Consider the following 18,903-nt stretch of genomic DNA (forward strand, 5'->3'; position numbering starts at 1 on the left):
CCCCTCTCTGGTGCAGATCCTGCTCCATGAGGATAATTCATAGTGGAAGCACCCCATTACCTAAACCTCCAGAGATCTGTGCAGCTAATAACTTTGACCCTGCTGGTGATTGCTGAGTAACTGCCTGCAGATTTCTGCAGAGAGGGGTTTGCAATTAACTTTTTTAAAAAGTATGGGAAGTCATGCACATAGACTCTGTGGAAGGAATATTAACTTAGCAAAGATTAATAGTCCATAGTTACCATAGGCCAAAATAAATCTTTCTTCACAAGCTTAATTTCTCCTACTGTTCCTGCACATTATCTTTCCTTAGGATCTCTGCTCATACAATATATAGCATGGAGCTGTCCTAGCAATGAGTCAGGTATGTTAAGGAAGTGATTGTTTGTAGGACTTGTCAAAGTCAAAAAAGCTATAGTAATTGAGGCAGAGGACTGCAAGAAGAGACAGGGCACTCCTGATGTGAAACGTGTGATGTCCTGTCATGGAGAACTAGATTTTCAGTATCTGCCAAAGAGTTCCTCTACAATGATTGGAAAATTGCTTAAACCAGGTTTTTCACATTTGGCCACTACTTGGACAGTCTGCATTTTCTCGTCTCCCATTTGAAACGATTATGATTCCTGATTTCCAGAAGTTTGGGCACAAGCAGCACCACCTGAGCTCACTGGAACCTGTCCATGAAAAGAGGATTCTAGGAACATGTCAGGTGCTACATAACTGCAGTGATTATGAAAAATCAGTTCCTGTGAAACTCAAATATACTTCCACTTTACAACTTCCAATTTCCATTTTAAAACTCCCTGTGCTTAAACCTCTACCATTTAATTTTCTTGAAGCGTTGGGAAATATGAAATTCTTCATATTTGGAAAGTTCTTACACTCAGTAGAAGAGCATGTAATATACATTCATAGGCATTATAGCTGTCAATTCTCATTGCAAGCTTAAGTGCCATGGAATGTAGAGGCAAGAATGAAAACCCAAGCTAGAATAACTAAGAAAGCAGATAAGGGCATAAATGGTATTTCACCTTTTGGCCACCTGTTGCAATACAGCCAAAACCAGCAGTGACTGAAAGTCATTACCGTTTGACAGCTGCTCCATGAGCTTTGTAAAATGACTGTGTAATTTTTCTCAGCCTTCTTTCTTGTGGACAGGTGTCCATACCATGATTAGCACTAATTGGCAATGTTGTTGGCAGTCATGGAAGGAAAACTAATGATAGAATGAGTGTGGAGGGGGAATAATTTTCTCAGTCCCCAAAGTGATATGCCTGTCTATGTGCCTGCCTGTTCTGGGAACAGAATGTCAGCTCCGTGCCCCTCCATATTGTTTACAAGGAGTCAAGTTCTTTTAAGAGAGAGGAGCACTGACTAGTTTAAAATTGAATTGAAGCTGACAGTGGAAGAAAGACCTGGTTTATAAAATCGTGAACTTCTGCCTTGAACAATGTTTGTTCGATTTAACTTGGTTAGAAAGTAAATTTTGATTTCAGGAAGGGAGCAAATGTGGAGAAATAGCTTTAAAAATACAGCAACCCAAGGAGAACTGGAAGGGAAGGGGTGTCCCTTTTCACAAAAGTGTAACACCTAGTTAGGGTATCATCTACTCTGTCTTTTGGACACTGTCATCATAGTCTTCATGACATGATCAAGAGTTTATCCATCTCAGAACCAAAATATTTCTGTCCACTGCCTGGATCTGACTTTATACCTACGTCTCTGTTGGATTTATACAGAATGATTGGTAGGTATAAGACCAGAGTTTGCTTCACGCCTGCCAGGTGAACACTCAGACACCTGTAACATGATTGAGGAAGATCATATGTAGCAGATGCAGTACAGTCTCTACTTATTCGAACCAGCAAATCTCTGTTTGTCTCACTATGTGCCATAATATCTGAATTTTGATGAACATGGATGATGTCTGTATGGTCTCATCAGTAGGAAAGGGTCATGGTGACCAGTGCATAATGACCTATTCAGGAAGTTACATCACTCACTCTGAACAAAAATATAGATTCTGATGTAATCTTCTATCCTAGTCATTATTCCTTCTCCAGACACCTTAAAATTCTTATCTGTTCTCTTAAGTTTGAGTTTCTAAGTCAAGATTGCTTCATACCTACCAGGTCTGAAAACTTACAAGCAATCACCTTTGCCATAAATGTTTATACTGTGGTCTTTTCTGGAGGCAGAGGCTGATAGGTGCAAGTTGATAGCTGTTAGGTATGGAGCCAAACATACTGTGAGCTTGTCCAGGTTGCTACAAAATTCTGCAGTACAAATGAAAAACAACACCAAAAAGCCTACTATTGGTCAGACAGGGGCAGCTGGCACTGAGGGAGGGTACAGTAATGTATAGTTCTTAATTCTCAGAGCAGTCCAAAGTGAAACATATGTCTTAGAAGGATGTGGAAAAAATAAAAAGAAAAAAGATGAAGATTGTGTGTGAGGAAAAAGAGAAGGTAATTTCTAGGAAGTGAAAGTAGGTGCATGAAGGTAAGCTCAGTAAGTGTGGGAGGGTATGATACTGTTGTGCTACCATGTAGGAAAAAGAGACGGGGCACGCACTGGTCCTTGTATATAACTGTGTTCTCCTCAATGACTTATCAGCATGGAGGCAACTGCATCTTGTATAATGGATGTACTTTCTGTAGGATCAATACAGACTCATCACACAGCTGGCAGTATTGAACGTCTTTTCTGTCTCAGCCTACAGCATTTATTCTCTCTTGTTGCTTATCCCACGTTATGTGTTCCGATGACATGGCATTAATAGGTTTTGTTGGGTAATGTTAAAAAAAGCTTGTCTCCACACACACATGGGAGTACAGAAGAACAATGGCAATGGGGAACCTGAATAATATCCTTCTCTAACCCCCTCTGGGCTGTCATGGGAAGGTGACCAGCCCCATGGTCTGAGGATGACCCCCATTACAATGACTCAGTGGAAGGGGTCTCTGGAGCACCTTTTGGGCAACAGGGATAGCCTATAAGAAACTTACTATGGGAAGACAGGAAGAGTGTTTTGGAACTGAACAAGACTTTTATGGGGCGTTTTGGTGAGGAGCCAAAGGTAGAGAAAAGGATGCATCTAGATGACTTGGGGAGGAAAAAAACTGAGAAAGTAGAGGGGCAAGGGTCTGGTTCCATGTAAAAAGGTTGCTGGTCAGTATGCTGTTTGGCCATGCCTGGCTCCTGGTCAGGGTAGTCTGTCCTGTCTTCTCACCAAACTCCATTTCTAACTACTTTCCTGGATAAGGGACTCTTTATTCTGTGTGCACAGTTGTATGCATAGATCTGCTCCAGTAACTGGAGTAGGACCACATGCCGTAAGTTGCCAGCACACGGGGCATGGGAGAGTGCACGTGTTAGTGTGTGATCATTAGTGAATATCAAGCCACACTAGCTGGTGAGATGATAAGTGGCTTAGGAGCCAGGTACTGTAGCAGCCATAAGTCTGGGCCCGATACTAGAGAGACTAGAGTGGCTGAGAGTTCAGTACTGGAGGGACCAGAGTCTTCAAGAAAAATACTAGGAACGGTGCAGTCTAAGCATGGCCTGAGACCTACTTGGGTGTGTGTGTGGCCAGCTATTGTGGGGCTGGTGCTGTGTCTGCACGTGATTGTGTGTATGTGCCTGTCTGTGAAGTGAGGGGTCTGTACCAGCAGCCAGAGCGGGGTTTGCACACCACATACTGGCAGCTGGAGAGACCTGTGATCCAACATCCAGGTACTGGATAGACTGAGTGTGTAAGACCAGCTATTGGCAGGATCCATATTGTATACATATGGATGTATTTCCCATTAGTGGACCTTCATCCTGATCAGCCAGAAAGGACATTGGTGCTGTTTGAGTCTGTGTGAGTGCTGACTATTTCTGTTTATATTGTTCTATGTGGCTATACGTATATATGTGTTGTATACATGTGTGCGCACGTGTACTTACTGGGAATACATGGTCGTATTCCCAAACTTTGGGAGACTTTGGATATTCTTCCAAACATGATCTTGTCTCTTGAGAATGAGGAGGATAACCTGTGGGAGGTAAAGGTCCTAAAGCAAAGGAGAAGTAAGAAATATTCTATTTGGGCTGGTCTTCCCTGTGGTACATCTATTCTTATTTTCTAGAGAAAACTAGTCTTCCTATATTTCTATTTATCTTTATTAAGTAAAACAGCCACAGAAATGAAAAATGTAAGAGTTGTACTGAGGTTAGCTTTTCTGGAGAATGATTCCCTTGCTAAAGAACCTATAGGTATTACTCTGTTAGGATAATTGTGGCATTTTATCATGTTGGCACATCTTTTGTAATCATTTCTGTTCCCATTATGCAACAATAGATGCAAGGAAACTTTGGCTTAGGGCACCTGTTAGCAGCTTCACAGCTGCTGCCGTATTGGAATTGCAGTGGTAGTTGTCACTCCAGACAGGATGTCCCCTGAGAGAGAGCTGGCATTTTAGGGGTCGCTGCCTGCTTGTAAAAGCCTGGACCAGTCTGAGAGGTCTGGCTCTTAGAGCACTGCCTCATCCTGCTAGAACAGCTCTCCTTTTACCTGTTGCTGTTATAGGCAGAAGGCGATTTATAGGACTGTGAGAACACAAAAACCAGAGACATAGGATCAGGGATCTCCAATGCCATTTCTGTGATAAAAATTAAAGGGTTAGGGTGAATACTCTTCAAACCTAAAAAAGTTGTCTTCTGCTTTTATTAATAGTCATTTATAATGCCAAATATTTTAAGTATTTTAAGATCAGTGACAATATTCCCATTAATTAATGTCTTTACCTGATGACTATGGCAGTAACAATATTTTAAGAAAAAGGAAGAAATCTTCAAGTAAATCCCCACTGTATGGTGTTCATATGTTAGTGCCATTGCTGCTTCTTTGCATATTGTTTTCTGCCCCAGAGGGGTAAAACTTTAAATTGAATCACTGCAGGGTCACACTCCTCACGTCATTTGTACACGTATACTGTGAATGAGATTATCTTTTAGTAACAGCACCAACTGGTTAAAGTGTCATGAATTAATTACACATGAAACAGTAGAGAAGCTTTGAACCTGGGGGCAAAGTAGTAACCAAAAGGAAATAAAACTCCTCCCAAATGCTACATATCTTCATACTCAAAACTCTGTTACTATAATTATAGGGCAATGATGAATTTTTTTTTTTTTAATATGAAACTGTAACAATAAACATTCTGTGTTGCTAAGGTACAATCTTTCTTGTAGCTGTCCTTACACGGTATGACTGGAAGCCAAGATGTTACGTTCCTTTGCAGGGACTTCAGCTGTATGAATGTCTCTTAACTGGACATATTTTTTTTGTCTTAGAAGGTTATGGCTTCCGATAAGACAGAGCCCCTCTGGCAAAACTTGAAGGATAAAACTAAGCATCTGTGAATGTAGGAGGAGAAATAATAATATTGAAAAGGATTTCTTAAAAACAAAAGTAAAGGTAGCCAGCTGAAAAGTCAGGCTAAAGTTGAGGAAGAACTGTATACAGCTCCCTTCACCACCCTGCCCACCCTCAGGCTTCACTCTGTGCACTAGAAGTTACCCAGATGCCCTCAACTCCGACATTGTTTGACTTACACTTTTTGTATCAAGCATTGTTGGTGTGACGTAGGGGCAATAGACTTTAAGGTTACATATATTTGAAATCTCACAATTTCAGCACTCTACATTTAAACTCTGTTCAGCTAGATGCATTGATTCCCAAAAGCTTTTGAATAATTCAAGAAAGTCAGCTGTCAGTAGGTATATAATTTGGAGAATTGCCTTTGTGCTTTTTAAAATCTTGGAGCATGTGCCAGCAACTGACTGAAGCTCAATTTTAACAGTTATGTACTAAAGCTCAACTTGTACTGAGTTGTATTTACATGTATAGGCCCTGTGGGTTTAGACTTCTCCCATCAGTTTTGTACATAGACTCCAATATCACATTGGAGAATAGTTTCATGTTGTGATATTGAACTGAGAGTTGATAGGTCTGATAATTTCCACCAAGATTTTCAATATGTCGTGATACTTGAATGTTAATGATGCATTTCTATAAAGCTGTGAGTGTTGCCTGTCTAATTTCATGTTATTGCAAGACACTAGAGCCACTTGAACTCAATCATGGAGTAAAAGAGTAAGAAACTCTCTAAAAGAGGGAGAGAGTGAAAAATTTTCTAAGGGAACCAAGATATCCTAGATTGCACACAGCTGAAAAATGAAGTTTGGACATAGAAACTAAAAGCACATAAAAAAAACCTCCAAAACCTTTTATATATAAGCTACGCTGTATAAGCTAAATCATATGGCTATGGCTCATAGGCATATGACAAGATTAAACTGAAGCCTAACACATATAAAATAAGTTAATATAAAATAAGTTTGATGAACTGAAGGCATTCAGCACACTAAGTATGTCCTTAACTGTAAGCCTTATGGTCTCTGTGCTACTGAGGAGATATGGTAGCTCACTGGCTTTTTTTAATAGTATGATGGTGCTCCTTGGGAATCAGACCCTTGTTACATTCAGCACCCTACAGGATGTGATATGGAGACCTGCAGAGCCAGCATCATTATATTTGCGTGTAATTATGTGCATTTGGTACAAACTTTGGCTAAGATTTTTGCCATGTGTGAGATGGAGTAAGTGATCTGGATCCTTGGGTTTACTTAAGCATAAATAAGATCAGAGCTTTTAACCCACCTGATTTTCTCACACAGTCACTCGCTTGCTTCTCCCCACAGCACTATGTTTACCTGGCAGGGACATCACTGCTGGTCCAGGAAGGTTGGGCAGAAAGTTCTGTTGATTTGCGCTGGGATGCTGCTCACAGTTACTGGTCTTGGGTGTCTCTGCCAAAGGTCCCTGGGCAACCCCAGCATTCATTTCCCTGCAATTCTCTGATCTCCAGGATCACTCCCTGAGTCTTTCCTCCACTCAGGACCCTCCTCACCTTCTTTCTGGACCTCCTTCTCTCTGAAACCATCTCTTCTTTTCATTAACCCTGCTTTTTTTTGGCACCTTTTTTCCCTGGAAAACCAAGCCCCTGTTTTCCTGTTTTCTCCCAACCTAAGGTCTATGTGCAGAAGCACAGTGTGCAATCACCCTCTTACCTGGTAGATCTGCCTCTCTTTTCTTAATGGGAGGAGTTAGGACATGCCACTTCCATTTAGTCCAGGTGTTATCAAGGTTTACGATCAGTCCCTACTGGTTGCAGCAAGCCCTTAGCAGGCTTCTACCTGACAACTCAAAAGTTCCATTTCAAACATTCATCTCCCCCTGCAACACATGCACCCAATCTGCCTCTTGATAGTGTTCACAATTTAAACTAGCTCTTCACCTATGACATTCTTGCATTTCTATAATAGACTTAAGAACACTTCAGTCCTTGCCAAGGCCAACAAACCATCTTGAATTTTTTAATCAAAAGCATATTTGGGAGGTGAAATCAGAGGAAAAGACATGGAAGTGCTACCCAATCCCCCCGCCCCCCACATTTACATTCATATGGCCCAAGATTTTTTCCTTTTATGGTTTAAAAAGATTTGAAATACTTGAAGACTAGCTCTAGAAAGTGAAGGCAAGTGGATTTTCATCAGGATGAGAAGAGGTGTTGAGAGAAGGCTCATCAAGAAAAGCCATTCCTGTGGAATGACTATGATTTCCCTCTAAGACCCGATGTTTGAGCACACTGGGTGAACTGATCCCCTGAAGAAAAAGGACTGCTCTAGTGTCCACTAGCTTTCACATGAATGATTTCCACTGGCAGCTGTAGGAGAAAAAGGTGTGGAAAGAACCAAAGTTAGAGTCTTGATGATTTCAGTCCCCTCTAGTAAGAGTATATCTTTTAAAGCTTGAGTAATTAAAGTGTGACCCTATTCATTTTGGTCCTGTCAAGGCATGGTTCATTTTATTTCTCCTGGTGGCTGTTATTAAAGTGCATTTATTACAGCTGTGGTTAATTAATTAAGAAATCAATCAAAATATCAATAAAAATAGTTCTGCTACTTTTTTCAATGTAAAACCTCAGTTTTCCCAGACATCAGTGGGTTCCAGGGCTACTCAGACCACTTTTAAGGTTAAGGTCTTAAAAAGAGCCTTCAGAAGGTCCTGCAGCTGGTGAGGAGCCTTGTTTCTCAGGGTGGTTATTATCCTCGAGCAGTGTTTCTCAAAACTTATGATAGCATCCTTTCCTTTCAAAGTGTGCACCTTAAAAGGATGTGGCAGCCATCTCAGATGACCAAGCTAGCTGGTGCATGAGTTTGCATCCTTGCTGAGGGTAAAAGAGTTCACCTAGACAAACTGCATGATGGCAGGAGTGAGAATTCATGCTTAAGCCCAGCACATGGGCAGATTTGTCATTGTCCCTCTGCAACTTCACGTCTGTTAGAGAAGGATGCATGTTCTTTGCTTGGGAACCCGTTTTTGTCCCCTACCAGTAGCACACATTGCCAGGGTTAGTGCTGGTTTGTGGTATCTGTCATACTTTGGGGTTAAGTGTCCAGTCCCTTGATGCAGGGATGCCAGCTATGTCTGTGACTAACTTCACATAGTTTCCTGCTCAATCTCACTAATACCCTACAATAATATTACTCATCAATTAATTAGCCATGTAGTTAAGTGGCAACTAGCCAGTTTTGCCAATATAGATTTCACAGAGAATTTAATTTTATTGTTCTGAAAATTGTGTAATAGGCTTAATTTTCTGGTTAGATAGTTCAAGTAAATGTAGCACTTGATTTTAGAGTGAAGCATTCTGGTAATGCTCAGTTATGCGACACAGTTGACTACAATACCAGTTTGCAAGAAATGAAAACCATTTTTTCATAAAGGCACAGTGGTTTGAGTCTGCAACTATCTGTTGCAGATATTCAAATGAAAAACTAACTCCTTTCCTTGTCTGGGCTAAAGTAACAGCTGTACAAACTTGAAGGTCACGCGTTTAAAACAAACAGTGAAAAGTTACTTACCTGTTTAGAAATAAGCTTCTAAGTATTCAGCGGTAAAATTGACAAAAGCTGTATTACTACCTACAGTTCAGCTGTGGGCTTTGACAGGATCTACAAAACAAGGCGCTTGACCCTTCTCTTCCATGTGCCTCCAGACTGGTAGGTGTTATCTGAATACATGACCTAGCATGAGGCATTCCCAAAAACTCAGTGGGAGGGCATAGGAAGGCCATGCCATTTCTTTACTTCAAGTTAGATGATATGGAGGGGAAGTGAAAAGGAAGAGAGAAGCAGGATGCATGATATAGGGGTTTTATTACTTGCTTAAAAGGCAGGAAAAGGTTTTTAATGCCTGCCAGAAATACACATAGAGTATACTCTATTTAATTTTCATATATGTTTATATAAAAACATAAATACAGATTTCTTTGGATCTGGGCTGTGTTTTTTCCTTTGGAAATGGGATGTATGCTTTTTAATCCTTTAAAATATGTGGATTAATATGTCTGTAATAATTACAGGTATGATTAACAGCAATTTCTTTCTTTGATTACACATTCAAAGAAGTAGAAAACAATTCATTTAGCAAGACAATGTTTCTCTCCCCTGCAATCCACCATAGGAAGGAGGAAGCCAAGGAGGCCGGAGGTGAGGCAGCTCCACCAGTGCCAGCAGTCTGCTTATTTTTCTTTTTATCTGAATCCAGGCAAATCTCTTGGCTTGCTGAACTTTGCAAATACGGGGAGAGGAAGAATAGGGTGCATAAGAGGTAGATGAGTTTGGTGTTGTCAGTTTTGGAGGGTTGGCCTGAATCTTACTCCCTCAGGCATACATCTCTTCCTATTCTTGTCAGCAAGAGACATCTGTGTCCATAACTTTCATCCCCTTCCAGGGTCCGTTCTCATATGTTCCTTAAATTATTTTCCACTTCTTTGGCCAAGTGTCCATATTTGCTCCAGCAACTGGATGGTGGCTGAGTCTTTCTCTGAGGCAATTATATTTTAAGAGAAAAATGCAAAATTTACTTGACTCTCTGTTAACAGATTTTCTGCTGGATACAAGAGTCTCAATGAGGTAGAGCTCATTGCTGTGGATGACATGGGAAAGTTAATGCCAAAGCTGTAAGGCTGCTGTTGGTTTTTTTAATGTTTTTTTTTTTTTTTAAACTGTAAAGTTTGCTGATTCTCTGCTTTTTGAACCATGAGAATTATCTTAACATTTTTTGCCTGAGTAGTAAATTATTGTCCTCCTCACCTCCTTCCACCCCACTATTGTTTTTCCATCTCCACTTCTTATTCGTATCACTCCTTTCCTGCTTTTCTTTCCCTCATTGTTCCACTCTAACTTCCTTCATAAACGCTTTCTTTTTTCTTTCTCCCATTCACCTCTTCATGCTTTTATCCTTACCAGTTCTTAAGCTTCTCTCACCCTTAGTGCGGTTACCTGGCCTACAGTAAAATCTCTCCTAGATGTGCACTCAATAATAATTAACACCCTATAAAAAGCTTTGAAACAATAATTTTTTGCCCCTGATTATGGGCTGAAGTGTTGGTTTGAGCCAAAATGTATTTTATTTAACCTTAAAACTATTGTCTTACCCAATCACAGCCATTTTTCTTCAGTTTTGAACAAATGCCTCCAGGGTTGGAATGGGACTATGTTTGCACGGAGTAGGGTAGCGAACACCTTTGGGCTTCTCTAGCTCAAACCCATTACTGTGTCGTGTACAGGAAGAAGAAGGCATATTCTAAATCATAACTAAGGCCAAACAAACCTCTCAGAATGTTTTCTAATCAATAAGGCTTTCTTAAAATATGGCTGAACCTGGGAGCGTTGGGCTTCACAGCCTTTTCATGCAGAGTTTGTACGAGGCAGACCTCATAAAAGGGCTTGACTAAGATGTAGCTTTGATATTGCAATATGCCTTATTAAGTAACTCTTAGAGCTTCTTTTTCTGCTTCTTTAACTTATGAGAGTATTTACAGAGTCTTTATTAGAAGTAGGCTTCCAGGTTTCTCTGCTTTTATCTTGCCACCTACAGTATTCAGTGAAGTCTAACTTGGGAAGGAATTGTTCTTGGCTTTATCCTTTAAGTGATCTAGTCCTAACAATGAGTCCAGAATGATCAAATTAATTTATGTTTTGTCACAAATTGTTACCTACTTGACTTGTCTGTGTAATATGCAGCCTCACACAAAAGAGCTGTTGGATATGTTTTCAATTGCATTGTGTGAGTCATTGTTCTGGAGGGAGCTTTTATTATAGATTGAATACCTGGGATGATAAATTTACACGTATCAGAACAGATACATGCTGTAATAGAATTATACCTGTTTCCTATGTGTGCATATATCCAATGCAAATATAGATTTGCATTAGTATGCATACAGACTCACTCAGACTTGGAGACAGAAGGATGAGAAAGAAATGTCATGGTGTTACCAAAAGGAAGCACAGGATCTTTGGTCATGATTATTCTTCATTATTCCTGTTGCTGCATATGACAAGGTTGTTCACACAGTCCCTGTCCTTCTTGTGTAGTCGTTTAGGCTGCTTGTCCTTTCCAATGCTAAACCAGCAACTTCAAAAGCCACATGATGTGAGAGAGGAGGAGGAAAGGCTGATTCTTGATGTGCTGAAAAGTCAGAAAAAGCCCACCTGAAGTGAGAAGCTGAATACCTACCAGCAGAAGAGACCATCTTTAACCTCCTGCAAATACATGAACTGCTAAGCAGGAAGTAACCCAACTCCAAGATCATGGTACAGGGGGAGAAGTTTATAAACAGGTGAAACTGAACCACAGTAATTGGAAAACTAGACCAGAAATAACTGGAAACCTCCATGCTACAGCCATAGATGTTAGGGGTAAGGGTGGGGTTTGTTGTCTGTTTCTGGCAGCCGCTTTATGTTGCTGAGGGCAGGCAGGACACATTGCTCAATCATAAGGCCCAGGTGCACCTCACCTTGCCTTGCCATCTGCAGCATGGATGGACATATTTGGGTCAGGCACACTGAGCTCCATCTACATATTAATGGCATTTTTGAAGCTCAGTTTCTCTGCTCACTTTAGGTCTCTGCTTTAAGGTGAGTCGTGCTCTGGTTGTGCCCCCTCCTCTCTACTCCCTGCAGCAAGCACCTTGCTCCTGCGGATGTCTCCCGCACACACTGAAGACATCTACACTGGATCAAGTGACTGTCAGCTGGGCTTTGGGAGTTGGCTGTGCTTACTTTTGCCCTCAGTAAGAATGAGGTCAGCTATATTGCCTGCGGTCTCGGTGAAAGATTTGAATTAGTATAATTTACCTTGCATTTGCAGCAGGCTATGCCTGCACACATGGCTGGTCACTACTGTTCCACTGAGGCAAGCTGTCATGTGTCTCCCCAGCACCGATGCAGTTACCCTGACAGGAAAAGTGCTTCCATTAGTACTTTTTCTGCTACGTGAGTCAATATCAGCTGGAGTGGCAAAGCTTTTTTGCTGGTATAAGCTAAGTCTATGCTAGGAGTTGCCCCTGTAGTTAGTCTCGCATGCAGGCTCTGATGGGGGGCCCATGGAGACATTTCTGCAGGGATCTGCTGGGGGAATCCCAGAGGAGTAAAGTAACATCCGGCATCTGATGGGTGAAGGATGAGGGGAAGAATCCTTCAGAGAGTGAATCAAAACATGCATTGCAAACTTACTCCCCAGTGTTAAGTCCACAGGAAACTTAACGTTGGGTGTCTAAAGCTCAACCCTGGCAACCATGTCCACCTGACAGCAAATATATCTGATTAACACATTCAAGCACACTAAATTTTCATTATTTGATTTAAAATATAAAATACATTAAAGAAATTAATTACTTTACAAGTTGGTTTCTGATTGCTATGTCTTGCTATGTTCAGTTGCCTGCAAAAAACTTTGGTTTCATTTTCAGGTTCACCTTTTTTACCTCAACTGCTTCGGAAACTGACACCAAAACTGAACATGGGCAAACTTCATTTTAGAAAGCCAGCTGTCCTTCATATCTACTGTCAGTGACAATAGCCAGCTTTTGATGTGTGATTCTGATAGTGAACCAAAAGAGAAAATCTGGCAGTGGCGCCCTGTTTGGGAATTTTGGAAGGAGGTTTTGGAGATTATTTTGGGTTTTCTGAACTATTTGAATCATTTGCTGGCAGCCACAGGCGAGTGGCATTTTACAGTATGTTAAAATCAAGCTTTGATATCTGAAAATAGCTCCTTTGGTATGGAGCTTGTCTTCCTTGATTCTCACATAAGCTGCATATTTATCATAGCCGAGTGATAAATGGTGAGATACTGGTGTTTTATATGCAGTGAAATGACAAGGTCAGTTTTAATTAAGCTGAGATCAAGCCCAGTCTGTATTGCACACTTCTGATTAGGTTACTTCAAATTAACATAAGTTTTTGGAGACTTCACTGAAGTCAGCGGTGTTAAACACCAGCTGTGCTGGCAGATAAGCGTGGGATATAAGAAGGAGATAGAATTCACATTGAAATTAGCACTTGGCACAATATAATTCTCTGATTGCAAACTATGCGAAGTTGCCTGCGCTAATTGGTTGATTTTATTTGAAGCAGATGTTGTTAGCTTTCCCACTAATGATCTGGAGAGAATTTTTTTTTGAAAGACATGCCATGTTAGGTTCTCTGCAGTATAATAAGCTAATTACAACTTTAAGTACTTGCAGTAATTAGCACAATGTGTATAAAGTGGTCCTGATCTTTTCACCCTGCTGCATTATTGTTAGGGCATCTTAAAAAACAAAAAAGAGAGCTAGCTGGATTTAGTTTCCCCAATCTAGCTTCTTGTTTTCCCAGACTTTTATATTAAGGAGATAATGAACTAGACTTTTATCCTTATTTTTAAGCACACCAAAAAGGTTTAAACCTTTATCCTGTTCTTCTCCAACTCCCCTCTCTAAATCAAATCTGTTTAGTCTTATCTTTGTCCATTGAGGTAAAGCCTTCTAGGATCATATAAATCCCATTAGTAAATAGTTCTGTACAGCAATGGAGTATTTGTTCTCTATTAATTTATGTGATCACTTGCCCACGTATTACTGAGATCAAAGGTATATCTGACTTAGAGAAAGAAAACAAACAAACCCACCCTGAAAGCTTCCTTCCTTCTACAGCAATTGTGCTCCCTGTAGTTTGTCCTGATGGTGGTTAAAAACTGCTGGCATTTTGCAAAATAGTCACAGGAAGAACCATCAAGTGATCCTGCCTGTAGAAAAAAGAAAAATCAACATGAGGTATATGAAAATAGTGAATCAGAAATTATCCTGGTAATACCTTTTGAAACTCAGTGTGACTGCTACAGATAGTAGGTACACTGCAGAAATGGCTGTTCTGAGAAAACAGTTTACCAAATACTTCAGTTTACCTAGTGGTCTCCTGGTGTGATTTGGTGAATCTTGCTCTTCAGAAATCTTCAGCTGGTATTTATGTCAAAGATATTTTTCACTTATTTGTTACTGGAAGCCAGATCTAACCATTTGCGCAGATATGGTCACATTTCCTAGTTCCCTTATTCTGTGGGCTGAGGAATGACATGATGAACTCAGACAAGTGATGCCATTTCAGGAATGCTGCTGGGGCCCCAGCCACTCATGTGACATACTTAGGCTGGTTACCAGACACTGGTGCCATACAGCATCACCTTGCCGCTACCTGAGAGAAGGGGCAGGGGCCTGTCCCTCTGAGTTTGTGATCTGGGAAACTGATTTATTGCCTGGAACTACAAGGGCAGATATTTCCATACAGCAGGCACCTTGGGCAGGTGTTTCATGGTGGACCATGGTCTGAAGCCTCTTCACCTTCAGCCAGGTTGAGCCGCATTTTTTGCAGCCAGCGGGCTGTCCCCAGCACACAGAGGGCTACACAGCAAGAAAGAGGTGACAAAGTAAAAGGCCTGCAGAGGCTTTTGGGCTGGCAAAGGCATGTGCAGGGGTATCCATGACACTTGTGGAGATATAGGAGCAGAGAGACCCTGAGCAGCCAGCAGTTTGACTGGACTCCTGCTGTGGGAAATGATCCTCTCTGACGAAGTGCATCAGGCCCAAAGGTTTCTTCTTTAGGTCCTTTCAACTGCAAGTCATATCTGTGAGCTTGGTGCATATCAGAAAACAGGATAGTTTCAACACATCATGCTTTCTCTTTTTTTTTTTTCTCTCTTTCTTTTCTATCCTGGTTTTCAAAAGAAATGTGTCTTTCACATATTAGGGCATGGATTCACTGTCCTTTTTTACCTCTCTATAAAGTGCACATAAGGAAGGTGTTCAAAAGCAAATCTTGGATTTAGCATGATATACTTCACTGGGATATTTGCCTGGTTTAACAAATGACACAAGATTTAAATGATTTATTTACTTTCATCAAACTTTCTCCTTTTAAATAAGCTGGTAAATCTACATCTTGAGAATGTGGGTAGGAAAAGGAAATATTTTTCATCATGACAGTGGTGAGCTTTAAGGAAACTCTTGAGTTAGCACTAAGTCATCACTCAAAATAAACAACAATTTTATTTCTGTGACTCCTTAAGACCAAATTTATTACTTTTATTGCCTTGGGCAAAATCTTTTCGTTGCGGGTTTAAGCTAAAGCAAACATGCTACTTCCCTTCAGTCTGAGGAATTGGTAAGTAAAGATTCTTTGTTATTTTAATCTCATGATTCAATCTCCTGCTGCATTAATTTGGTGATTTGACTAATTGGTGGTTTAACCTATTATTAATGTTCCTCCATTAATTTCCTGATGCAATTTTAATGGCATCTTGATGTCACTATTGAATTAAAGTCTGTTTAGTTTAGAAAAAAAAAAGGAGAGCAGTAGTTTTAGATGTCGTTATCTATTTGCTGACTTTTAATGTCTTTATTCATTCTAATAAAACTCATGGAAGTATAGAGAGCGTATCTTTTTAATATAGCAGATTGGGTTTTAATGCCGAGTCAAGCAACCAATTTCCACAAGAATTTTTGTGGTTTTTACTAAAACAGAATCCATTACATTATTCTTAACCGAATACTCTACCTGGAGATCCTAATCCAAAGAGTACATACAATGCATGTAAGGGCTTCTGTGTGAAAAAGCAGCTTCTGGGTCAGGAGATGGTTACCATGAATATTCCCTCTGGGCTATAGCAAAGTAACAAAGCAGAAATTGAGTTCTTGGCTTTGCTACAGCTCATTCTAAGACTCCGCAAAATCTTTTCATTTCCTTGTGTCTCACTGCCTGCTCTTGACCCAAGTGAAATGGGGATCTCACTTTATTCCTTTCACCTTTTACATGTTTCATCTCTTTGTGATGTAAATGAGACCTTTTTTCGCTTACATTTATGATGTCTACTGTGCTGGTTGGGATCTTGAACGGCAACTGCGTCATTAAAAACAGGTAATACCAGATATGGTGGAACCAGAATAGCTCATAAATTGGAAAACCAAGACTGACCCTACTGCTCCTGGAGCTTTGCCCTACTGGATCATGCTTGCGAGGCACCGACTTTGGTGGAGAGGAGTGCAAGATGTGTCGAAACAAATGGTAAGAAATACTGTGATGTGAACAGTCATCTCATTTTCTAATTTATTTAGCAGCATAACGTAACTCTCAGGGGGACGAGCTGTGCAGCTTGCCCAGTGGCAGATGTGGTGACAATGCGCGTCTGGCCACGCAGCACATACATGAAACATCCCCACATCCCAGTCCCTCTTTGGCTGAAGAGACACTAAGGTCAAGGCACCGTTTCCTAGCAACTAATGAGAGCTGATTAATCCATTTGTGGGTGTCACATGCTGCAGCGATGTATGTGAGCCTGTGCCTGCTTCTACTATTTGTGTAGTGGCAGGAAAAGCAAGTAACAATTACTGATGAACGACATCAGTAATGCTGACAACGGCATCATTAGATGTATAAATAATCACAGCCAACAGTGACTTTCCAATTTTAATGCTACCATCAGAATTTTGAATTTCTAAACTGCACTGTTGTTTCTTTGAATGCTTTGGTATAGATGGACTTTAAATGGGAAGGGAATGATCCTGGCAGATACAGGTGGTTCAGTTTTTCCAGAAAAGTCAGCTCTTTGCTTTCTAGTGGATTTGCTGTGTAAGCAAGTCTTCCCCTCATCTTCAATATATGTACCACAACTGACTGATGAAGCTAAAAGAAAGTGAAACTTTTCTGAAAGTAATTCTTACAAGTTTTAGGCTAGGGGCCTCTGAAGAGTTAAATAAAAAAGAGGGTATTTTATATCGCATCTGCTTGCTGTTGGCAGCACATGCTCCAGAAGGGCAGTACCTCATCCTGTCAATGTCTAATGAACTGTGCAGTTCCATATGATTTATCATTGCTGGTGTTCCACCAGGAATGATCAATAATATATTCTATATAATTTCTTATTACTTCCAAATGCACCCAGCAGGGTAGAGGAACTTATATCAAATTGTTGGAAAAAAGTAGAAACCCTTTCCATATTTTAACAGAGGAGACCTCAGCAGACTCGGTTTGTGTTTTAAATGCTTAAAGTAAAAAATAAAACCACCTTTCACATAGTTTGTTTATAAAAAAAAATAAGAATTTATATGTGGGAATGAGACTTCAGAGTGAATAGTATTGAAGGAGGAGAGAAAACTTTAAAGAATCTGGTTTTTGCAATTCAGTTTAGACAATAAAGCCAGAAAAGCAAACTCCCTGAGGCTCCGAAAAAAGTAACAAGCTGCGAAGTTTGGCTGAGACCCAGCTGCAGTACAATGTTGCCCTGTTTCTCCTGCCCTTCATCTTCCCACTCCCTCAAATGCCCTGCGTGAGACCTTCCATTTCAGGCATTAATTTTACATTTTTTTCCCCTGCTCAGGAGGATAATGGAATGCAAAACTGTCTCCCCTGAAACGACCAAATTGTTTTGGGGGCAGAAGTGAAGGGAGAGGGCCAATTCTCTTGCTGAAAACCAGACCAATCTGAGCTATAATACGTTTTGTGCCTCTCTCTATCATGATCACTTACCCTTCTCTGTCTTGTTTATTCTAACCACTGAGAAAATTGTGCTGGAGAAATTTTATTCTGATTAGTGATTAGGCACAAAGGGAAATTTGGACCATCTGCCCCACTCATTTCTTTTCCTTTGTGCTAGGCTCATACCAGCACTTACCCTTTCTCACCAGACTTTCCTGAGAAGGCTCAGTCTTGTGTGCTGCATTCACACTCCCCAAATAACATGGAGATCAGAGCCCCTTGACCAAGGGTGCTTTGGAGCTTGGAATGTAAGGACTGTTTTGCTTTTCTAAATCTCCGAAGTCACTGTGGGAAATGGCTGATGCTGGCTGAGAAACATCCAATAACACCCACTGCACAGACCTTGCAAAGGAGCAAGGCGCTTCTGCCCACAAAGTGAGAACACAAGAGTCAGAGCACAGCGGTGTACCAGACTGGCTTCTTCCAGTGTATTTAAATCCCAACTGACCTCTGGATCTTAGGAGAGACAGCTGGACAGTCAAGAGTAGGAGGTTATACTACGAGGTTTTAAAAGCAAGCAAAGATGCCTTTTACATGTTGTTTTAAACCCCCTAGCCTCTCCTCCCAGGAGGCAAATGGCAGGACAGATTAACCTCCCCATAGCTGTCCAGTACCCTACCACACGCAAAGCAAATATGGCAGAAAGGACTTTGTAGCCTTTATAAGAAGGAAGAAGTGCACCCACTCTAGCACCCACTGAATTTAATGTTGGGGGTTTGGGGATTTTTTTGAGAGACTAGAAAAGAAGGGGAAAGAAGCTGCAGTTTTGTTCCTGATGATTTATATAAGAGGCATTTACCTGGGGGACAGTTGTGTATATACTGTTTAGCACACCTTACTCTCTCATCTTCCCCAGCAGGAAAATGCTGTAGGCACATACAAAAAGGTGTTTGAAACCCCAGCTCTTAGAGAATCATGCTGGGTGAGAAGAAA

This window comes from Phalacrocorax aristotelis, chromosome 1 (assembly GCF_949628215.1).
Source record: "Phalacrocorax aristotelis chromosome 1, bGulAri2.1, whole genome shotgun sequence".
Classification (NCBI taxonomy): Eukaryota; Metazoa; Chordata; class Aves; order Suliformes; family Phalacrocoracidae; genus Phalacrocorax; species Phalacrocorax aristotelis.